General features: G+C 45.7%; 1 long non-coding RNA gene across 2 annotated transcripts in view; it reads right to left on the reverse strand.

Annotated features, from left to right (window-relative positions):
* Positions 1-25,116, reverse strand: part of LOC135882372 (uncharacterized) — a 78,191-nt gene that overhangs the window by 4,832 nt on the left and 48,243 nt on the right. Inside the window, exon 3 of one of the 2 annotated variants that reach the window (XR_010561593.1) lies at positions 17,607-17,684. The exons of the other annotated variant lie outside the window; for it this stretch is intronic. This is a non-coding gene — a long non-coding RNA (uncharacterized LOC135882372). The remainder of the gene's footprint in view (positions 1-17,606; positions 17,685-25,116) is intronic. 2 annotated transcript variants of the gene reach the window in all.

Here is a 25,116-nt window from a genome sequence, read left to right on the forward strand (position 1 = left end):
CAGCCCCCAGAACCCCCACCCCTGACTGCCCCCCGCCGCCCCATTCAACCCCTCCTCTCCTTCCTGACTGCCCCCCCGGGACCCCTGCCCCCATGTTCCCTGCCCTCTGACCTCCACGACCCCTATCCACATCCCCGCCCCCTGACCACCACCCTGAACTCCCCTGCCCTCTATCCAACCCCCCGCCCCCCCGCTCCCTGCTCCCTTACCGCGCTGCCTGGAGCACCGGTTGCTGGTGGCACTACAGCCGCGCCGCCTGGCTGGAGCCAGCCACGCTGCACAGCACAAAGCACCAGGTCAGGCCGGGCTCTGCAGCTGCGCTGCCCCAGGAGCTCGCAGCCCCACCACCCAGAGCATTGCGCCAGTGGTGGGGCGAACTGAAGCTGCAGGGGAGGGGGAACAGCAGGGGAGGGGCCAGGGGCTAGCCTCCCAGGCCAGGAGCTCAGGGGTCGGGCAGGAGGGTCCCGTGGGTCAGATGTGGCCTGCGGGCCGTAGTTTTCCCACCTCTGATCTAGAGTGATGTAGGCCATGAAGCCCATGCATTTCTATGTCAAGGGGAACATGAACCCACTAGGGGGAATTCTTCACTTTCTTAAGATCTGAGCCAGAGAGAAGCTGCACTGGCATCCCCACTCCCAGCTGGGGCAGTCCCCCTGACATAAGGGGCCTCTGACAGCTTTTCAACCCCTCCCTCCCTGCCTGTAAGGGCCCTGATGTAGGAGCCATTCTAGGGGCCAGAGGGACTATGCCTGTATCTCAGCCCTAATGACCTGCTGCAGCAGGAGCACAAGTCAGAGTAGCTCTCAGAGCTACTTTCACCAATGCCAAAGGCTGAACCAGCTCCAGGCTAGGGGAGGCACGTTGCCACCCTGAACCAGGCTCTGCCCTGGTGCAGGGATAAATTTAGGCCTCTGACTGCATCTGTGTCAGCGCTTGCTCAGATGCAATTGCCCAGATTCTTTACTAGACGGTACCAGTACAAAAGCACATTTCAAACAGAAGGCGCCAGCGTGACAGGATGTCGCATTATGAGAGGAAGGTATATCCTAGGTCCTGACTCCCACACAGGAAACCTCATCTGGCAGGAAAACAACACACGATGGGGCTGTCTGAAGCCTTCCTCTCAATAACTCTGGCGGTTTCTTGCAGTTGTACATTGCAGGAACTCCCACCTCTAACCTTCTACCGAGGCTGCTGCAGCTCTTCGGCAACAAGAGCGATTCTCTAGCTGCTCACACCTTTCCCACAAGCATCTCGAGGAGCCCTTCAATTAACAGCCTGCGCAGAGTTCAGCTTCCGCTTTCAACCCACCACAGAACTATCACATTCCCTTCACCACACACCATGAATTCGGTGTCTATTATTATCCCAGATAATCCTGATGGGATGTGTAATCGAAATGCAGAGAGGTTCAGCAACTTGGCCAAAGTCACAGGATGTCAGTCTGTGGTAGAACCGGGAACACAACCAAGATCGCCTGACGACTCAGCTCATATTTCCGGTCTCTACAAGTCATTACCAATCTGATAACGGTACATACAGCCAGAAGAGAACACTAAGCTTGAATAAACATCCCAAATTAAGAAAAAAGTGCATCTTCAGGAGCCCAGAGCACCCTAACAAATCTGTTGTAGGAGCAAAAAGGACAAAAATAGTATGTCCCTGAAGAGTAGTAACTCTGAATCCATCCAAAGCGAACAGTTCTACGTTGTTGTTATTACTTATCTGTTTATGTTACTTGCAAGCCTGCCATGCAGAGCTGGTTGGGGGGGAAAAAAACCTCAACAAAATCAATTTGTTTGTGTCAATTTTTAGTGGAAAATTTTAACAATAAAAAAAACAAATAAACAATTTTTTTAAAGTTTTTGTTTGCTGAAAACTGAAAAAATTTAAGAAAAGCCAATAAAAATAAATCATGGAAAGCAAAACAGTTTCCACACAAAAAAATAGTTTAGTTTAAAATTCAGTTCTCCATTGGAATTTTTTTTCCAGCCAGCCCTACTGCAAAGTACTTTTTGGGGAACACAGATCAAATCGTTGCTCCGAGGAGCTTACAGTCTGAATGGTTTTAACTCTGATCGGTCCATGATGAACCACACAATATGCAAAAATTATGCAAAAATAATGTGGAGATACAGGATAGCTAATCGGCCAAAAAAATTAACCAACCAAGACAATGACCCATTTGGAAAATCCTACATCAAAGACTGCAGCAATGTTTGATGTCTGAGCCATGCTCCATCCCAAATATAATCAGAAAAGACTGATGTGCAACAACTGATTATTAATTGACTAACAATAACCCAACAATCAACACACTCACCCCTACTCGGAGATGCTACAGCTGCTACAGCGAGAGAATAGGTGGTTCTAGCAAGCAGTGAAAACTAATGATGTCCTCTCATCTCTGCCTGCTAGAAGCTAAAAGTATCCTTCCTGAAACACCCATTACTTTTGGATCGCTGATCCTTGGGCCACTAGAATGACTGTGGAGCCCAGAGTGAAATACTAGTAACTGAAGTTCAAGTCTGTACTTTCCCTGAGAGTCCTTGAGTTATATAAAGGCGATTAAAATAATAACATATATGTTGGCCAGTTTAACATTTATGTTACAGTGTCTGATCTTAAAACTGGGATGACAGTGTCACAGATTAAAATTTGGGCATTCCTCATTCCTGCTCCAACTACTAGACCACAACTCTCTCAAACCGGGAATTACCTATTGAAGGTAAATTTTGAAACAAAACGTTTTTTAAAAATACAGACGATCAGCATAAGCCACACTTCTTCTTGATGTTGCTGAATCTTCCAAAGAAAAATTAGAATCGGTTAGAAATGCAAAAGGCCTGCTAGGTCACTGAATCCTTTCACACCAAAAGCAGGATATAGTCCATGAGCGCTTGTACCAGAAACTCAATTGATACTATAACTTTGATCTTAACCACAATAACCAGCTCTTCCATACACAATGCCTCCCAAAATATTACACAAAGGATGGGTGAAATGATTTGGATAAAAATGATCCAAACCTTCCCCAGACCTCAACTAACCTTTCATTGAACCTGTATGGGGACACAACAAAGAGAGACATTACAGCAGACATGCCTAACCCGCGAAAAAAACACAGAAATTGGGCTTGTTTTGGCTTGTAGCTTGTTGCTTCTTCTTTTTGATCGGCTCCCGGCAAGAAGGGGCAAGGGGAGGGAGAGAGAGAGTCAGGGGTGCACAGCGGGCCCACCACAGTCCCAGACTGCAGGCTGGGGGGATCTAGTCACAGAGTGTTCGGGTTCTTAGGGATTGGTTTGTTTTGAAATGGGATTAGCTTGATTCTTGTCTTATTGTGAAAGTCGGGGTGCTTATTTACCCACGTGAAAGTTGGAAACTGTGCATTAGAGACGCACCTCTGTTCTCCTGGTCCTGACCAGAAAAGTCGCTAAGAAATACTATCCCCACCCCCCATTAGTCCCAGTTCCAGCCTAAATAGACAGTAAATACCCAAAACTCCCATCCTTGTTTTACAGACCAGAGATGCTGAGGGCTCAGATAAGCATCTGATCTTTAATGTCTATATCCATTCCAAGCCTCCGAACCATTCGATGTTTGCTTATGCCCCAAAAGTGACCATTTAATAAATGGGCTCAAGATGCAACATTCAACCTCCAGCTCTGGGTTCAGATTTCAAACAGCTCCCTTTGGCCATCTATCTCTGAGGGTAAATATTTTTGGCAACTAGCCTGATTTCACTACTGCTCAGACAATCGGAAGCCTTTTTTGTGTAAAACACTAACTTGCACTTCGTCCTTTATGTTCATTGCAGAGCTCAAGTCTTTGAAACTCAGATATGAAGATGTTAAAAGTTATTCCATAAATCACAGGCCATGTAAATTCTGATACGTTTCTGTGTTTGTTGACATGCGGTACACAGTGCCACTGTTACCACTCCTTCATCTTGACTCCTGCATGGAAAAAACATTGCGACTAATCTGGATGTGCTGGGAACACTGCACTACCAGAGGAGAATGGACAAAGGCCTCCTCACCCACTTTGGAATAGCCATCACTTCATACAGTTACAGAGTAGGCCCCTAGGTTTTTCCCCGCCCCCCCTTGTAATGGGGTTGGCACCAACCTCTCACGAGTGCCCCCTTCTGGTTGGGCGTGCCTGTGTTATTTAGTTCTAGTGACCCTTTTCAGTGATTCTCAGGCAGGTTTGTCAGTGACACAGTGTTCTGGCCAAGTCACACTGTCTGCATGTTAACCAGCACAAACCCCTTCCAGGGTATACGGTCCACCGGGGCATATCTCAGTACCCCTCTGGTGGTGTCTCTCTCTAGCCCTCCCTGGGCTTTGGTCTTTAGTAATCCAGCCCTCATTTGGGCTGCAGCCCTCCCCAGTCCTAGCAACCAGCCTGGAGCTCCCTCAATGTTGCCCCGGGCCCTGCTGCTCTTCCAGACAGCCAGCCCTACAGTCCTTTCTTCTCCTGCTCCAAGCAACAACTGACTACTGCTCTGCTCTGCAGCTCCTTTTATATGGCCCTCCTAGGCCCTGATTAGCTGCTTCCCCTACAGCCACTCTAGCCTGCTTAGAGGACCTCTCAACTGCTCCTTCCCTGGGATGGGTGTGGCCGAACCCTGAGGCCTCCAGCAGGGGGTCTTTGGGCCTAGTCCACCCCATCATACCCCTACAGTGAGTTTTTTTCCACAGGTGCTCTGTCTCTGATCTGACCCAACCTAGTTCACATGGAGCTCCATGGGGTTCCACATTACTTCACCCCTATTCCTTAAAGATATAGCCAATTGCTTGACTACAGTTGTGGGATGTTATTAAGAATGTTTGAGAGACCAGTTAACCAAGCTTAGCCAACTTTTATTTGTCAAAGACAAAGGAGCATAATACAGAAAGTAAAGAGTTCATACTTCATCAGTCCTTCTGGGAAGGAAATCTGGCAGCGTCCAGTTCACTTTACACAGGTGTGCTCTGAAAATATGCACTTAAACTATTTATAGTATGGTTAGAGAGCATACTACATGTCAGCCAAGATTAAAATCGATCAATCAACTTTTGGTCTTGCTTTTCTTGTATCAAGCTTATCTTTTGTTTTGGATACTACATTCCAAGTACCAATTGGGCCATGGAGGTACATCCCAATCTGTAACAGGACACATCTTTCATGCATCTTTCCTTTGAATCTGCTGGAGTCCAGCAGACCTTAGAGACCTTATGAATCCTGACTTCAGCTTTACAAAGTGTTATGGGTGTTATCTGAGCCAGGGCCCACAACATCTTGGCACCTGAGGCGAGGAGCTCAAATGAAGCCCTCATGCCCCCTCGCTTGGGCCAAAACTTTGAAAGGTCTCAATTCTGTCTTCTTCCTGTTCTGCTCCTCTTACGGTACTGCTCTGCTACCTACCCCAATAAAGGAGAACTAACAACTTAAAATGCCTTGTTCAAAAATTGTAAGTAACACGTAACTTTCAAACGCCCGAACAGCAAATGTAACTTTTCTTGTCTGCATAGTAAACACTGGCATTTTTATCTGTTTGAATAATGAAAGTGGTGCTTTCCGTGCCTTCTTGGTTGCAAAGATTTGAACTGCTTCCTGCTGAAGGTCCACAGTCTGGGCCAGCTCATGCTCTATTGAGATGGTTGCAAGGTCGACCAGCCTCTCCTGTGTCATTGTGGAGCGTAGATGTGGTTTTATTAACTTCAGCTTGGAGAAGCTGCGTTCTCCACTGGCAACTGTTACAGGAAGTGTTAGAAGTATGCACAGAGCAACAAAAGCATTTGGAAAGAGGGTGGTCATCTTATTTGTGCACATATATTCCAGAACAGCCTTTGGAGTTGATCCTGCTGAAATGTATCTTGAAAGGGCTTTCAGTTCATCACCTAAATCACTCGCATAAATATCGCGCATGTCATCATGTGTCAACACTGTCTCTAGTGCCCTGCATTGCTGGTGTAGGTCTTCTTCAGGTACAGTGAGGAGTTTTGGAATATCATACAACATCCCAAATATACTGCTGTGTTCCTTGAGCTGCATGAAACGTTCTTCAACTGACTGTATTGCACAATCTAGCACCTGGTTAAAGAATTCAACTTTGAATTGTTGTTTGGGATCTCTTATGGGATTATCCTGTGCCTCGTAATCAAAATGTCTTCTTTTTCGGTGACTCTTGTATTCTTGAATGGGTGGGAAAATAGCTTCAGTGTGAAGTTCCTCTGCCAACTTCTGTGCACTCTTCAGAACGTTTTGAAATCCCTCATCTGACCGGTAAGACTGTAAGTATGACTTTGCTTTGTCCAGTTGTTCCATTGCTCCAGATATATCAAGGTCAACACCTTGGAGTCTCTTGCTTACAACATTTATTTCAAACAGTATGTCATGCCACAACACTAAGCCACACAGAAATTTGAAGTTATGTATGTTTCTGGTGATTCCATTTCCCTCTGCCACTGTTCTCCCACGAACAGTTCCTGTCATAGCATTATCCTCCATAATGACAACGATGGCATTATCTATCTTCCCAATTTGGTGTTTGATAGGCTTTATCGCCTCCACTTGACTTTCCCATCGTGTGGCACTCAGTGGTTTCAGTGTCAGAGAGGATGTTCCCAGTTGTTGCTTCAAAATTGGCCATCGATGAGTTGATGCAGAGAAAAATACATAGATGCTTTGAATTACATTAAAATTTTCAGCAGCCTCACTAGAAGCTGATGCTGCATCACTGACACCAAGTTCAATGAATGAGAACTGCATGGGACAAAAACAGCTCAAGAGTTTAACTCTCGGATCCGTGTCTGCACTCCTCTGTTCTTTCCTCTCATGTTGGCACCATTATCGTAGCCCTGACCTCTCATGTCAGCTATCGCAATTTCCGTATCTTCCAGCTTTTTAAGAAGCACATTTGTCATACCGACAGATTTCAGAGTAGCAGCCATGTTAGTCTGTATCCGCAAAAAGAACAGGAGTACTTGTGGCACCTTAGAGACTAACAAATTTATTTGAGCATAAGCTTTCATGGGCTACAGCCCACTTCATCAGATGCACAGAATGGAACAGATAGTATCTGATGAAATGGGCTGTAGCCCATGAAAGCTTATGCTCAAATAAATTTGTTAGTCTCTAAGGTGCCACAAGTACTCCTGTTCTATTTGTCATACCAGCTCCTGTAGTATCATCAATGTCAATAAATTCTAGAAAATGCTCTCTGACAGTCACCATTGCAGGGACATTTTCACTAGGTTCTGTTGTTGTTACAAAACACACCATTAAAGTCATTTGTTCTGTATGGCCGATGTCAGGTGTGTTTGACTTTGTTGCCAGTAACTGTATGATCTCATTTTGAATTGTTTTTCCAAGGTAGTGGTGTGTGTACATTTCTTGGGTGGTGCCTCTTTTTAGATGCTCCTGGAGTACAGCATCAAACTCAGCCATCAGCTCCACAATTTTAAGGAAGTTTCCATTGTTTGGCACATACAGCTGATCTGAAGTGCCACACAGTGCTAGGTTTTGGGTAGCAAGCATTCTCACAATGGCAATGAGCCTTTTCAGAACATTTTGCCAGTAAAGAGACTCTGATGTAATCTTCTCTTGATGGTGATCATCTATTGTGGCCTTTAACCTTAGTCTCATCTCAAGCTCTTTCCACCTATGGAATGCTCTCTGGTGATTTGCTGCCTTCGCATGGCATGCCAGATTTCTAGCCAGATTTTTCCAGTTTGTTCCTGTAGAACCCAATGTGGCTGGAACATTAGACTGGAAGAGTTTGCAACAAAAACAGTATGCAGCATTCTGGGTTTTTGAATACGTAAGCCATGGCCTCTCCATTTTGTCACCATTGGGGATTTCATGCCAGTAATGTGTTGGATGGAAACTTCTATTTTCATTGTCTTTGGGGAACATGAAGTTTTTCACTTGCTGTGGCCCATGGAGTACAAGGAAGTCCCTTAGGCTACTGCTCAAGTGGGTCCTCAGTCCTGGATCATCTAGACTTCAGGAACTTAACTCAGCAGCAGCTGTTTCTTGCGCCTCCACCACACTCTTCTCTGAGCTACACTTTTCTTCAGGAATGTGCATGGTTACATCCATTTGAGATGGAGATATGGATGCTGCAGTAGCTGCCAGGACACCTGCACTCTGACTAACTGGAAGATCAGGCATCTCCTCACCACACACATCCTCACTGGGGCCGGAAGGCTCACCGTGAACATTTGTGTCTATGTATCTCAGGAGAGCTCCTTCCTGCTTAGATAGAAAAGCTTCCTTTGCTTTCTTTCTTTTTCTGAATGCTGCCCCAGAGGGGTATTTTCTTCTTTCACTCATGACTGCTGTTCTGTGCCAGCTGTAGTGGCTCTCAACATTCAGTTGAAGGGGACAATAAGCAGGCTGGTAGCAGGGCCTGAGTGAGGGAAGATATCAGCGTCTTAAGGGCCTAACCGGCTCCTACTACTTCAGTTGACTGCCTGTTCTCCTCAAGTGGGTTCATGGAAGCAGCAGGAAACAGGAAGCTCCCTGAGAAGCTGGTGTTAATCAGTCCAGGCTCCTGGGGGTGCTAAAGAGGTACATAAGAGTCTCCTCCTCCTCTCTCTCCCTGCAGCTCCTGCTGCTTTCTGTTATCCCTCTCACCTTTTCTCCTACCTGCCTGTTATGTCTCTTGTGCCCTCCTTCCTCCAGTACAGCACTCCACCATCTCTGTGCATCTAGAGCAGAGAGAATACATATGCACCAGCAGCAGACACAATTTTCTACACTCTGGGTCCTAGTGGCGCCCCCCCAAAGTCTGGCACCTGAGGTGGGCGCCTCAGTTCACCTCATGTTAAGGCCAGCCCTGAGCTGAGCCTGAGCAGAAGTGAACAGTATTGTGGGAAAGACATAATACAACTTGGTTCACATAACTGCCTGCATGCTCTTTGTGATACAATATTAATGAGGTGTGCACTACCCTAACATTTGTATGGCCTAACACCATCGTTCAAGCACTGCACCTCCAAAAGAGGTCATTGTGCTTTTTTGCTGCAGCTGGGAGCAGTCTGCTCTCAGAAAGATACCAAGATTCTGATGCTACTCTGAGACCAGTTCCCAGGAAACTCTAGGTGTTGAGCAGCCACTGCTGTCTCAAACACAAACACATTCACATTCACACACCAGCTGCTAACTATACCTGCACTACTCCAGCCCAAAAAATGAAAAGCCCATGATCAGTCTCAGCCTCTGGTCTCCTATGTCACATCTCATGGTGCTGTAGCCAAAGAATCAGGCCAGCAAATCAGATCCTTTCAGATCTCAGTACCAGCATATTAAAGTGGATTGATGCAGTTCTGAGCATTCCTAATTGACCAAACTAAGCAATTAAAGCATCATTTCAGTCTGCAGAAAAATACAATGGGCATACTTCTGTCCTCATTTACGCGGGTGCAAATCAGGAATAATTCCACTGATGTCAACGATGTTCCACTGGTGTAAGCCCAGTGGAAGTGAATCAGAACAGGTCAGAGTTCCCTTGTCACTCAGCATTTCATATCCATTCCTGTGATGACTGATGACCAATGGAAGCACATTTTCCTAGTGCAAAACTTCTAAACTCTGTTGAAGAAAGCCAAGCCATGGAGCTCTTCTGTTGCATAAGAAAAGTCTCATACTTCAAAGAACTGGTGTGTGAAATATAGCAAGAAAACTATTCAGATATGAAGAGCTGTAACTGAACAAAGAAAGAATTAAAGATCAGTGGGAAAGCAGTATACAATAGCGATGCTTCTCTCACCTTATTCTTAGCTGACTTGCCTAAACTCTATGTGCTCTGTAAGAGAAGTCTGGTGCTTTTAGGAAACTAAAATATTTTTTCTTCATTAATGAGAACCCGCTAGCATAGGACAAGAGTTCCATGGTGGGAGAACAAGTTGGGAGATATCCAGAGAGATGCTTTCAGCTTGTTCCAAAATCCTAGCATTTGCTCTAGCACTCCGCCGTAAATTCAGGAAGCTACAGTACAGACCGACAGGGCTGACGAAACATGTCTTAACTATCCCCTCAGAATGGTTAACCAGCTTTGTAACAGCTGCTGGGCCAACTGCACAGTTAAAGAAGCATAAATCTCCTGCAACAAAGCCTTCCTTATAGGATTTAATGCTAACCTTCTTCTCATGAGGGTTTGGTATCAAGCAACTGAGGAAAAGAAAGTCATGTGTTTTTTTTATATATTCAGTAAAGCAAGGTGTCTTTTTGGTGCTTTTAATATTAGGGTGGAAGGAGGAGTGTTTGATGGGACAAATCTTGCACAATTAGAAAGGCTTAGACAGCATATGGGAGGGCTGCTACGTGTGAAGAGTACTGAAAACCACAGACTGGCTGTGGGCAATGAGACATTACATTAAGAGGTTCACATTACCTTCAATGTGAATCTCATGAGTGGGACTGAGGGCACAATTTGACCCTAAAAGGAGAATGGAATTTGAACACTGGGGCCACTTACATGACTGTATCTCTTACATATTTGTGTGGGGAAAGCAAACTTGACAGTTTGACCATGTTCCCAATCTCTTACAAAGACAGAATTAACTGAGTCACTGGGAAAACAGAATTGCCTGTGATTCCAAAGAAATATGAAAGCTATGGCCTATGGGTCTGTAAAATTAGGCCAGGTCTACACTACCGCGGTAGTTCGACAGCTGGCAATCGAACTTCCGGGTTCGATTTATCGCGTCTGGTCTGGACGCGATATATCGATCCCGGAAGCGCTCGCCGTCGACTGCGGTACTCCAGCTCGGCGAGAGGAGTACCGCGGAGTCGACGGGGAGCCTGCCTGCCGCGTGTGGACCACGTCTGAACCGCGGTAAGTTCGAACTAAGGTATGTCGACTTCAGCTACATTATTCACGTAGCTGAAGTTGCGTACCTTAGTTCGAATTTGGGGGTTAGTGTGGACCAGCCCTTAGGCTTCTCAAAACAGTTCAACGGTATGTGCTCTAGAAACCATCAACAGTCCACTACACCACATGCCCAGGCACTTCCTGGAAGAAATGAAATGTGTCCTATAGTTCATACTGTAGTCAGTGCAGAAGTTGCTTTAAAATACTTACTGGTGTGGAAGTCTTATGTCTGTGCAATCTCCTGAATAGGGGGTCTTTTGGCATAACAAAGATAGCTGAATGAGATGAAGCACCTTGCTTGCCTTCATTAAACCCCAAACTGCTCACTCTCAGTCCTGGTCTACACTATGAGTTTAGGTCGAATTTAGCAGCATTAGATTGATTTAACCCTGCACCCGTCCACACGACGAAGCCATTTTTGTTGACTTAAAGGGCTCTTAAAATCGATTTCTGTACTCCTCCCCACTGAGGGGATTAGTGCTGAAATCTACATTGCCGGGTCGAATTTGGGGTAGTGTGGATGCAATTCAATGGTATTGGCCTCCGGGAGCTATCCCAGAGTGCTCCATTGCACTCTGGACAGCACTTTCAACTCAGATGCACTAGCCAGGTACACAGCAAAAGCCCCAGGAACTTTTGAATTTCGTTTCCTGTTTGGCCAGCATGGCGAGCTCATCAGCACAGGTGACCATGCAGTCCCAGAATCGCAAAAGAGCTCCAGCATGGACCGAATGGGAGGTACTGGATCTGATCGCTGTTTGGGGAGACGAATCCATGCTATCAAAACTCCATTCCACAAGACGAAATGCCAAAATATTTGAAAAAATCTCCAAGGGCATGATGGACAGAGGCTACAGCAGGGACCCGCAGCAGTGCCGCGTGAAAATTAAGGAGCTCAGGCAAGCCTACCAAAAAACCAAAGAGGCAAATGGCTGCTCCGGGTCAGAGCCCCAGACATGCCGCTTCTATGATGAGCTGCATGCAATTCTAGGGGGGGCCCCTACCACTACCCCACCCCGTCCGTGGACACCTGCAAGGGGGGAGTCTCATGCAACAGGGATGAGGATTTTGGGAACGAGGAAGATGAGGAGGTGGAGGAGGATGAGGATAGTGCACAGCACGCAAGCGGAGAAACCATTCTCCCCGACAGCCAAGAACTGTTTATCACCCTGGAGCCAATACCCTCCAAACCCTCCCAAGGCGGGCTCACAGACCATGAAGCTGGAGAAGGCACCTCTGGTGAGTGTACCTTTGTAAATATAATGCATGGTTTAAAAGCAAGTGTGTTTAATGATTAATTTGCCCTGAAGACTTGGGATGCATTCGCAGCCAGTACAGCCCCTCCTTTTAAATGGCCAACCCAACGGGTGCTTGGTATGGGAAAGGAGGGCGCTGCTGTTTGAAACCATTCCCACAAGTTATGAAGGTTGAAGAAGCCAAAAGACTGTGGCTTACCATGGCTGCGTGGAAGCCAAATTCTCTTTCCCGGCCCTGCGTGTGTGATCTCTCACACCAAACCAGCAGGCCCTCAATATAAGAGGCAAAATACGACCTTGTACCGAAAGCACATGTGCTATTTAATGTTAAGAGCTTGGTTCACCATGAAAGAGTCTACCCATTGTTCTCTAAAATGTGTCTTTTTAAATACTACTCTCCCTTTTTTTCCTCCCGCTGCTGCAAATGTTTCAACGCTCCCCCTATCATCTCTGTCCCAGAGGTTGGCGCAGATAAGAAGGCGAAAAAAACGCACTCGCGATTAAATGTTCTGTGAGCTCACGCAGTCCTCCAGCACTGAAAGAGCTCAGCAGAATGCATGGAGGCAAACAATGTCAGAGTCCAGGAAAGCAGAAAATGAATGCGAGGACAGAAGGGACGAGAGAGATGAGAGGTGGCGGGAGCAAGATGAGAGGTGGTGGCAGTGCGATGAGAGGAGGCCGGATGCAATGCTGAGGCTACTGGGGAATCAAACGGATATGCTCCAGTGTCTGGTGGAGCTGCAGGAAAGGCAGCAGGAGCACAGGACGCCGCTGCTGCCCCTGTGTAACCGCCCGCCCTCCTCCCCAAGTTCCATAGTCTTCTCACCCAGATGCGCAAGAACGCAGGGGGGTGGGGGGAGGAAGCTCCGGGCCCCCAACCACTCCACCCCAGAGGACTGCCCAAGCAACAGAAGGCTGGCATTCAATAAGTTTTGAAGTGCAGTGTGGCCTTGTCCTTCCCTCCTCCCCTCATCCACCACCCCACCTGGTGCTTCCCTCCTCCCCCACCCCTCCCGGGCTACCTTGGCAGTTATCCCCCTATTTGTGTGATGAATTAATAAAGAATGCATGATTTTGAAACAATAATGAGTTTATTGCCTCTGCAAGCGGTGACCAAAGGGGGGAGGGCAGTTGGCTTACAGGGAAGTAGAGTGAACCAAGGGGGCGGGTTTTCATCAAGGAGAAACAAACAGAACTGTCACACCATAGCCTGGCCAGCCATGAAACTGGTTTTCAAAGCTTCTCTGATGTGCAGCGCGCCCTGCTGTGCTCTTCTAATCGCCCTGGTGTCTGGCTGCGCGTAATCAGTGGCCAGGCAATTTGTCTCAACCTCCCACCCCGCCATAAACGTCTCCCCCTTACTCTCACAGATATTGTGGAGCACACAGCAAGCGGCAATAACAATTGGAATATTGGTTTCACTGAGGTCTAATTGAGTCAGTAAACTGCGCCAGCGCGCTTTTAAATGTCCAAATGCACATTCTACCACCATTCTGCACTTGCTCAGCCTATAGTTGAACAGCTCCTTACTACTGTTCAGGGTGCCTGTGTATGGCTTCATGAGCCATGGCATTAAGGGGTAGGCTGGGTCCCCAAGGATAACTATAGGCATTTCAAGTCCCCAACAGTTATTTTCTGGTCTGGGAAGTAAGTCCCTTCCTGCAGCTGTTCAAACAGAGCAGAGTTCCTGAAGATGCGAGCGTCATGTACCTTTCCCAGCCATCCCACATTGATGTCTGTGAAATGTCTCTTGTGATCCACCAGTGCTTGCAGCACCATTGAAAAGTACCCCTTGCGGTTTATGTACTGGCTGCCAAGGTGGTCTGGTCCCAAGATAGGGATATGCGTTCCGTCTATCGCCCCACCACAGTTAGGGAATCCCATTGCAACAAAGCCATCCACTATGACCTGCACATTTCCCAGAGTCACTACCCTTGATAGCAGCAGCTCAGTGATTGCGTTGGCTACTTGGATCACAGCAGTCCCCACGGTAGATTTACCCACTCCAAATTGATTCCCGACTGACCGGTAGCTGTCTGGCATTGCAAGCTTCCAGAGGGCTATCGCCACTCGCTTGTGAACTGTGAGGGCTGCTCTCATCTTGGTATTCTTGTGCTTCAGAGCAGGGGAAAGCAAGTCACAAAGTTCCATGAAAGTGCCCTTACGCATGCGAAAATTTTGCAGCCACTGGGACTCATCCCAGACCTGCAACACTATGCGGTCCCACCAGTCTGTGCTTGTTTCCCGGGCCCAGAATTGGCGTTCCATGGCATGAACCTGCCCCATTACCACCATGATGTCCAAATTGCCAGGGCCCGTGCTTTGAGAGAAGTCTGTGTCCATGTCCTCATCACTGTCGTGATCGCGCTGTCGTCGCCTCCTCGCCTGCTTTTGCAGGTTCTGGTTCTGAACATACTGCAGGATAATGCGCGAGGTGTTTACAATGCTCACAACAGCAGCGGTGAGCTGAGTGGGCTCCATGCTTGCCATGGTATGGCGTCTGCAGGAGAGCAGGAGAGCAGAGTTGCAGCAGAAGCGGTGGATGACGACGGATGCTATGAGAATAGATGTTTATACCGAACGATGAGAGGACCTGCGAGGTAGATTCATCGCACCAGGAGAGCAGGAGAGCAGAGTTGCAGCGGAAGCCGTGGTTGGATGACGACGGTTAGCAGTCCTACTGCACCGTCTGCTGAAAGCAGTATGGCGTCTGCACGGAAAAAAGGTATGAAACGATTGTCTGCCATTGCTTTCATGGAGGGAGGGGCGACTGATGACATGTACCCAAAACCACCCACGACAATGTTTTTGCCCCATCAGGCATTGGGAGCTCAACCCAGAATTCCAATGGGCAGCGGAGACTGCAGGAACTGTGGGATAGCTACCCACAAAGCAACGCTCCGAAAGTTGATGCTAGCCACGGTACTGTGGACGCACTTCGCCGACTTAATGTGCTTAGTGGGGACACACACAATCGACTGTATAAAATCGCTTCCTAAAAATCCACTTCTATAAATTCGACCTAATTTCGTAGTGTAGACATACCTTTAGACTCAGTTCAGGAGCTCTGATTTGGTTTTGGCAAAACCTCACTGGTCAGGGTTTGGTTTCACAAAAGAAAATCCCACAACAGGCATTTTTGGGGTTCTGAGTCACCAGAGTGTGAAGGCTTTTCAAGAAAATGACTTGCTGGTTGTCAAAGGCATGAGCCAACTCAGGAGACATACTAGTGAGATACAGAGCTTCCTCTGAGACTCAGAGTTTCCCCATCGTTTTTTTTTTTTTTTATAAGAACAAGCAAAATGCCAAAAGATCAGAATTTGAGCTTAGGTAAGCAAAGCTCTGAAGTTTACATTTAAAACTGAGCCAGACACTGCACAGTAAAATGCACTGCAAGGAACAATCCAGCACTGGCCTAGAGGATGTACTAGATGTCACAAGACCTAGACCATCTCCAATTTCTAGGGTTATCTGAATTTTTAACTTGAGGCTGAAAAACTGAGCTGAAATCTCCCAAGAACCACCTCTCTTGGGGTATTCTGGCATTTCCACTCCCTACCCTCGCCGGAACCAAGATATGGAGAGGGACGTGGCTATGACAAATAATAGGTTTGGGGAGGGGGGCGGGAATAAACCTACTGTGAGCCTCCACAACTCTTGGATTTGGTACCAGTTTGGGGGTTTTGTTTTATCCAGCCCAGCCTCACTCTTTGGATGAATGTGCCCTGTTTCAGTTAACAAGGCAAAACCTGAAGCTATCCTGGCAATGGTCACACTGACCCAGTTACTCTAACACTCAACACGTCCTTCAACCGATGGAAAATTCATTCAGCAACATTAAAAAGCGACACCCGCCACACAAAACCTTGTAGGTAAAGAAAGAACAACTTCCTGCAACATCCGCAGGCAGTGATGTTGGGACAATCTGAGAGGTGAACGGCACAGAAGGGCAAAACCTTGCTCTGCATCAAATCTCACAGCCAGGACTCGGCTTCTTGGCCTCGGTCCCAGTTTACCTCAGGCAGAACAGCGTGGAAACAGTTTCATTCATTCTGTTTTGCTGATAGTGGCACACTGGGAGCTGAAACTTTGCACTGGCCATGTCTGCCATTAAGATCAGCTCAAAGAAATTCAGTGCTGTGTCAATTCAGTCTAATGGGAGAAATATTTTATCCTCATGCTGGGGGCAGGACTCCTCTAACTAGATCTTGGTGGAAATATTTTAATCAAAAACTAATTTAGATGAAAAATGGCTTATTGTGAACAACAAAACAAAAAAATGTGGAAAAATTGCTTTTTGACATTTTCCCAAAAGAAAATTTTTTGGATCAAAAACACTTTTCAAAAATTGAAAATTTTTACTGAAACCCAAAATCCAAAAACAGTTTTTTGAAAATCAAAACATTTTTAGTTTTAAAAAAAAAAACCTAAAATATTTTCATGGGGAAAAGGAAAGAAAATAATTCTCCTCCCCACAAAAAAAATCCTATGAAAAATAATTGCTATTTTCCGACGAGCTCTACCTCTCACCGGTAAACCAGGAAAAGGGGTGGTCCCCTTACTGATGCACCACTGTTATCTTGTGTCTTCTACATTGTGAAAGCATTTCCCAACTAGGGTGAACAGAAAGCAAGTGTGAAAAATCGGGACAGGGGGTGGGGGATAATAGGAGCCTATATAAGAAAAAGACCCAAAAATTTGGACTGTCCCTATAAAATCGGGACATCTGGTCACCCTATTCCCAACACTCAGCGTGATTGGTTTCACCACAGAAATGTAGGACAGGACTGGAAGGACTGTGAGAAGATAGCCAAGATAGTAATAGCCAGGAGTTAGACCATGAGCCCAGTCCAAGGACCCCTGTAGTTCACTGGGTGTTTCCCAGAACAGTAGAGCTAACTGATCATGGAGGCTGCTTTATCCCAATTCAGCAGATTCAAACACCAGCAATGCTGAATCAGCCCTTCATTCTTTGCAGGAACCTATGATGGGCAGAATGTTAAAATCCAAAGCTTTGGGCACACTTTCATCACAGCATCATACATATCTGCCGCTGGGGTGGGAGGCTGGGGAACAGAAGATCCCATAAAGCCTGTGTTTTCCCTTTGCCAAGATTTCTTTTCCCATCTACTATCGTGAAGGCTGCCACCTTCCACCCCCACGCTGGCTGTACTTCATGGGTTAGTACTTTGAGACGGAAGAGAAGATAAGATTAACGTTACTGCAAATAATCATGTCCCTCAAGTTCAAGGTAAACAGTTATAAAAGCAAAAGTTTATATTAATTTTATTTCTTGGCTCATTTTTGTTCAAGTAGTTGCTTCCTGTGTGTATTGGGAATGGATGATCTGTGCTGGGGAAGAGGTTAATAGAGAGTTTAAAATGATGATGAAATTGATGCTTCGCATTAGTGGTGCTTAATTGTTGAATGCCTTTGCCAGAAACCAAAGACACAGTTACCCCCACCGTAAGGTAGTACCAACTTACATACTGCAGGACAGGCGCTTTTGGAAGCTTGATCTCAATTCAAACCACTTGTATTTGATTGGGATTGAACCATGAAACCTGTGGGGAAGACAGTTGTATTTATATTGGTTATTTATTGGGTATCAAATTATGTTTGGGCTGAGTTATCTTACACAGTACTAATGGCTGGTGGGTTTCTCCTTGTTTATGCAGCTAATGGAGAGTCATGTAAACTGTCACAGCTCTGATTTCTTCCATCAGCTGACACAGACAGAACACAGGGGACACCTGGGGGAATTTAGAGGGACTAAATTGCAGGGATTGACAGTAAACCAGGCCTTCATGCTCCAGCTAAGGCAACTCACACCACCAAATATATGCAAATACAACAGGGTTATTCAGATACAGTTAAGACCAAAACCAATGCCGGTGCATTCCAAGTATCATTTGCATTACCAGCCCCACACCCCTGATTGTCTAGAACAAATGCTTGGTTTAGAACTAATTGGGAAATATCTCTCAATCTTTTTTTATGTGGTTTCCACACAATCAAAATTTTCTGGGGGTAATTTTTGATTTTGATGAAATTTTTTGATTTGCCATTGAGAAAAATCAAAAGGAAATGTTTTGTTTCCCAACTTGAAACAGTTTGGTTGGTTCAACTGTATTTAAATGTTTTGTGTCAGGTCAGTTAGACATTAATCTGGGTCCCCCTGAGTTATCATATTGCCTCATGGGAGTTGTAATTCAAGTGCCTTATGACCCTATTCATCTGTTGGCCAGCTTCCCTGACAAGACAACATCTTTCATAATGCACTCCCGTCTCACTTCTGGCTGAGCCATCATAGGAGTCTGATGGCCATGGTGCATCTAGTCTGGCCAGGGAGCCTCACCCATAGAGGAGAATATGGGCATGCAGCACCTGAACTACAACTCCCATGAAGCAATGCAGCAGCTTAGGCAGATGCTGTTCAATGTCAAACTGAGCCAAAATGCAATGTTTTGATTTGGGAATGTAACAAATTTTCAATTCAATAAAAAAGGTGTTGAAACAAAACATTCTGAAAAATTTCTTTTCACAACTTTTTGTTCCACAAAACATTTTATTTTCTCTACTTTTAGTCCTGATTTGGGATGAAAAATGTCAAAGTACTGGAATTTCCCATGGGATGGAAATTCCAATTCATGCTGAGCTCTAAACAGGACAAAGTGTCAAGCTACCAAAGGAATTCCACAACAGATCACAGCCAGCTAGGAGTGCATTATACACCAGAGAGAGCCATATGCAATATTTTCTGACTGATCAATCAACTAGATCTACTGAGAACTGCGCTTTTAATGCTCCCTTACTGTTCTGCAACATTCACCTTTATCTACATGAATTTCTTTGTTCCCATGTAAATGTAACGTTTATAAGACAAGCAAAAAAAAAAAGTTGTAGCCTACGGTTATCTAACTAGGACCCAATATTAACAAGTAGAGGAGGCTGAAAAGTAAAAAAAGAAAAGAACAATAATTTTGTCAAAACTTTTTATGTGGGTCTTTTTTTTTTTTTCCAAAATGTTGATGAACAACTGAATACACGAACAACCTGATCAATGCAGCTCTAAAGTGAAGTATTGAATGTGCTACAGTCAATCATTTTGGGCAGTTGTCAGAGATGGTGGATTGGAATAACGTACTCATCTCCTGGGCCAATTCTTTGCTTAGCCCATACATTAAGCATTAGAAATGCTGCAGCTAGATCTTGTCAAGTACTGAGCATCTTTATCTCCCACTGGCTTCAAGAGGCAGTGAGTGTGCTGACCGCCATATTGCAGTCTGAACCTGCAAGGTACTGAAATCAGACTTCTAAGGTACCTCAGCTATTAAACCATATAGTGTTTTTTTTAAAAATGAAGTGTGGCAAAACCTGCCAGTTTCTTTATTTATTGCCTCCTAGAATGAGGAAAAAGTTGCAGTGACCCCTGATAAAAATATGCTTCCTACAAAGGAGACAATGGCTGCTCAGTTTCTCAGCTATTTTCAGTACCTCCGCCTCTGTGTGCGAGTCATGTTCTGAGACATGTTTATGTGGTTTAACACTTTCAAGTAGTTCTTGTTCCACGCCAGGCCCAGCAGTTCTGCAGTTCCTAGGTCAGTGACTAGGCATCTTATTTCTGGCACCAAGCCTATCTGTCCAGCCCAGTTGCAGAAGGTTTCTAGAAAAGGCACCATCTCACATAAAGTGTTAAGGAAGGGTTTTTTTCTGGATTACTTGCTTAGAGACTGTCAAAAATTCTCTCTTTACATCAGATTCAGATCCTTAAGCAGCTAAATGGGCAGAGATTTTTCTGCCTCTACAATGATGGGTATCACTGGAGAGGCAAAAATGTTTATGTAAACCCTGGGAATTAAATCCCATTCTTCGTTTATCATTGTACCATAATAAAATAATAATAATAATAAAAGATCTTTAAAGAACAATGGAGGTAGTAATGTAATATTTGAACACAGAAAGTTTGTGTTGCTAAGGTACTGGTATCGGACTGTGGGTTCAAGTCCCACCTCTGCAACAGGATTTCCTATGTGACCTTGGGCAACTCACTTGATTGCTCTGTGCCTGGATTTCCCAGTCTGTACAATGGAGATAATTATTCCATACCTCACAGGGGTACTGCGAGGAGAAATTCACTAATGCTTGTGAGGTGTTTAGATACCATGGTGATGGAGGCTATCACATACGTACCTTTATAGAGTAAGGTCTTGTCTACACTATGGGGGTAAGTCGACTTAAGTTAAGCAACTCATGAATAACATGAATAATGTAGCTGGAGTCTATGTAGCTTAGGTTGACTTACTGCAGTGTCTACACCGCGCTGGGTCGATGGGAGACACTCTCCTGTCGACTTCCTTTACTCATCCTGTTTCGGTGGAGTACCGGAGTCGACTGTAGAGTGATCTGTGGTCGATTTAGCAGGCCTTCACTAGACCCGCTAAATCGACCCTGGGTGCATCGATCCCTGGTAAGTGTAGACATGCCCTAAGCCTAAAAATTGTTGTAGGTAAATAGAATACACTTGTCACCAATAGTTCATCAGTTAGGCCAAGAACTAAATGGGCCATGGAGACTGAAGTAGCCTCTTACCCTGACATGGTGCTTCCAGGACAGCTTTGTGGCAGCAGCATGAAGGAAGCTGGCTGCCACCTGCGCTGTCAGAAGGGGTCTCTAGGTTGTATAAATACACTTTTAAAGAGCATCACATTCACTTATAGTACTTCCTGAAATTTGACATGCCTGAGTAATGCCTGTGATCAGTGACTAGCTGCCAACCAGCACCTCTGTCATGCCATAAGATGCCAGCACTCCTCCATTTTCTCATACACCCACCTTCGTAATGGGCTGGTGGGCAGCACTCTCTTTGGAGTTACCCAGCTCTGCATCAGGAGAAGCTGGGATGAGAGGGATGGAGGCTAAAGCTCTCCCATAATTGTTTAGACCGACTCTAATAAAGAGGTTGTTGAGGCTCCTTACATACGAGCCAGCATTGAGCAATGCCTCCCCGGTTTGCCTTGCTTTGCAGTGATCATGATTAAAAGACTGTTAGAAAACTAGATACTACAATCTAGATAAGGTTACTTCAGGAGTCCCTGGAAAATACTGCCACTACTGAAGTACCACAACCAGCGGAGAACTGCCTCAGGGCTCTGTGAATTATGAGCTTATGCAGCTGCACAAATGGTCATGTAATTGGATTATTTTTAAACTATTACATAATTTTGCACAGATCCTCAGCTGCAAATTAAGGTGGCTTTCTTCACTTGAGTGCAGCTATTGTCTGAGAACTTACACCAGATAACAATCGGACCCTTTAATTCTCTAGCCCTTTAGATGGCGAAGAAAACCTTCAAAATAGGAACCCAATGTACCCAGACACATGTTTGCAGTCAAATGTTCTGGTTCATCTCTATGGGGTCCTTCTCTGTAGCCCAGAGATGAACAATTCAAATGGCCACATTATTTCACTGCTGATCAGTTTAGGGGAAATGTAGAATTGATGTGCTTATTTGTTAGTTTTGGATCCCTGCCCTGAAAACCTTGCTGTTTAGTTTAAGGTAAGTGGTAATTAATATAACAAACAATAGGAGGAGTGAGGGAAGAATCATGAGAGCACGCAGTTAAATCAGACTAGGAGGGGCATAACCTGAATGCCCAAACACTATTAATCATTTTACTTTTTTAAAACTCTCTGCCTACTTCTTTTCTTTTTTGAATACTGCGTTGATTCCCTGACTCATCCCATTTCTTTTACATTTCAATTTTAGTTTAACACATTCCTGTTTCTAGGTCAGGGGAGTCTCATAGCAAAATTATCCATAAGCTTTTAAACTGTCCCAACCCCCACTCAACAGGTAGATGCTGGACAGCTCACTCCTCCACTGCTGGGCTGATGACCCTGAAGGTAAGAAACCACTTTTCAAAGATAGGTACTGGATACAAATCCACCCACATTCGCTAGGTGCTGTATCCTTTATCATCTGCTACTAATTACATTCAAGCACAAGAGAGTACGCCCTGGAAATCCACTAACCTGGCCAACCCTTGGCCTGCTCTGCTTCTTCCCCCAGTGCAGAACACCCACAGGCCTCATAGAGCCGGATGTGGCTTCTTGTTTTTGAGGTAGGTGGTGAAAGTGTCCAGAGCTCTCAGTTCAGTTAACAGCGCTGCCTGCTTCACATGCACATTAATCAGTTTGCCAGCTGCAAGCAATGTGTCCTTACTTGACTAAAATATCTAACAGTTATTCCCCAAAGGGCTACCCAGCACACACACAAAACCAAACACACACACACACACACTTTCCAGCTCAGCAGTGCAGAGACTGGCTCATTCACACAGTCTTGCCCTTGGCCACAGTTCTCATAAACCTTCATTGCTTTACAGCGTGCCCACTCTCACCTCTTGGCTCTTCCGATACAGATGGTTTTAAAATCCCTTATTTGCCCTTCTCCCTTCCCTATTTGTCACCCATTTGAACCTTTAGACGCTGGAGGGTTTGGTGCATTTGTAAGACACTCTGGGTGGGGAATAAGAAATAGGAAGCGAGCACTGAGGAGAGACATGTGCAGATGATTGGATTCTCTTTCCTCATATCACACCACCAATGCTTGTTTGTTGCAGATATCTGGCCCAGCTTTAACACCACCAACAATCTTCAGGGCACCCAAGATACTGCTATTACTATTTACCCCTTATTATATGTAATCAACCAACACCACCATGGGAGTAGGGAAGTATTATTATCTCCATTTTACAGATGGGGAAACTGAAGCAGGAGTGTTACGTGACTTGTCCAGTGCAAGGGCAGGAGTCATTGTTAGGGCATGTTAGAACTTTGTGGTTCCTGTTTCCCAGTCCTCTACTCAGGGCCAGACCACTAGAGCACATTCTGTAGTGACCATACTAATGCCTAAGCACAGTCATGGCATAATTATGACTAGAAGCTTAAGGAGTAGCCACTTGCGGGGAATGATGATGACACCCTTCTGTATGGCCACTGGTCATACAACCAATACCTAGTGCAAGGGAAAACAAAGCAACATGGATTCAAACCAAGGGAGACGTGAAGCAGACTCCCTAGCAATAAGCCAGAATAAACCAAGAGGAGCCAAGAATAAAACTACATCTGCTACAATGCCAAGCAGCACTCTCTGGCATCCCTTCCAACACGGGCTGTGGATATGAGAAACTGGCAAGCAATGCTGCACAGCTCCCAGCACACTAGGAGCACATTCCTGGCCTGCCATGAACGTACCTCTTTTCAAAAATAATTTATCCATGTCTCTCCCTCTCTCTCCCCTCACTTCTTTCTGCCAGGTGGGCTAAGGCTAACAGAACCTAGGTCCCTGGGTGGAGAACGAGGGAGTTAAGTGTAGTATATTTTAATAAATACCATATATCCCTCAGGTTCCATTTGCCTGGCAGTCAGACAGGTTAAATCAAGAGGCTGTTAAAGGAGGAAGCAAACAGGAAAAGACAAAATGGCAAAGATAAGGCTCCTTAAAGGAGCAATGGGGAGAGCCTGAGCTTGGCTCCCACTAGGCTGGCATGGTTTACTCTTCCCTAAAACCTCTGAAAGTCTAGGATCAAAGGGGAACCTAAGCCTTAAAGCAGCTGGCCTCGGGAAGGAGGGGTGGAGGTGCCCAGGGAGCATCAGCAAGAGCACCCAACTGGCAAGGAGACCCACAAAGAGGCCATGCTGCAAACAGGACAGTCGCTCAACCCAGCCAGAGATGAGGGTGAACTGGGATGAGGGGAAACTTACAACCGAATTCAAGAAAAGACTTGGGGCAAGTCTACACTACAAAATTAAGTTGACTAAGTTACATCGACATGCAGCCACCATAGCAATTAAATGGCTTTTGCACGTGCACACGATGTTCCTTGTGTCGGCGGGCGCGTCCTCACCAGGAGCGCTTGCACTGATTTAACCGTCGTCATGAGGCATTGTGGGACGGCTTCTGAAAGGCAGCAACAGTCGAGGTAAGCAATGCAGTGTCTGCACTGACACTGACTTCACCTAAATACATCAACCTAAGCGCTACACCCCTCGCAGAGGTGGAGTTATTAAGTCGGTGTAGTGGGCGAGTTACATCGGTGGGAGTGACATTTTAGTGTAGATGCTTATGGAGTTAGGTCTACATAAGCTGCCTTACGTGGACCTAACTCTGTAGTGCAGGACAGGTCTACGTGTAGGTAAGGGGAAGTGTGTATAGAACTTTATTGTTTAACCCCTTTGCTCTGCGTACGATGTACCTTTGGGTGAAAGAATAAATCCTGCCTTGTTGTGAAGAAGCTGTTTCTGAGTCACTTTACGCAGGTGCTGTCACAAATCTCTGGAGGTAAAGGCCTTTAGGGGCCAAACTCAGTTGGGCCTGTTGGGTTAACCTGGTTGGGAAATAGGGAATGCGGCCACCCAGAGATCCAGTTCAAGAGTGGTTGGACCCACAGGATTCTATCCTGAGGGAAGTGTAGGAAGCCATGGCCTGTCACCCAAGGAGTGCGCTTATGAGGGACAAAGAGGAGTCTGGAGCGCAGCTCACCCTATAACCAATACACACTGAAATATCACCCCCCGGGATGGAGTCTTGTTCTCATCTTGCTTGTGAGCCTTGCCTTTCTTCTTAACTGAGGCAATCCAGTTGGCTTAAACCCGTCCCAGAAGGTAGCCTTCTAACAGCAAACAGCTGTGAGGCATCTCCCCCCTTTGACCACATCTCCCCGATTTATTTTATCCTACTCCTTCCTTGCACCACTGATTTTTTGTCTCTTTCACCTCTCCCTCCACACTTGCACCACTGGAGTCGCAAATATGTGCGTAACCGTACTACATTACACACAAACACAGCTCATTGTCACCCATAAAACAACCCTGGATGCTGGCAGGCCACATTAATGCATGGACTCACAGTCAAGCTGGCTGCAGAGAGCCAAACTCAGAGGTGATGTAAAATACCCAACATTAAGGGGTGTGGAGGTAAATTACATGCC

The sequence above is a fragment of the Emys orbicularis genome, chromosome 8 (genome assembly GCF_028017835.1).
Source record: "Emys orbicularis isolate rEmyOrb1 chromosome 8, rEmyOrb1.hap1, whole genome shotgun sequence".
NCBI lineage: Eukaryota > Metazoa > Chordata > Testudines > Emydidae > Emys > Emys orbicularis.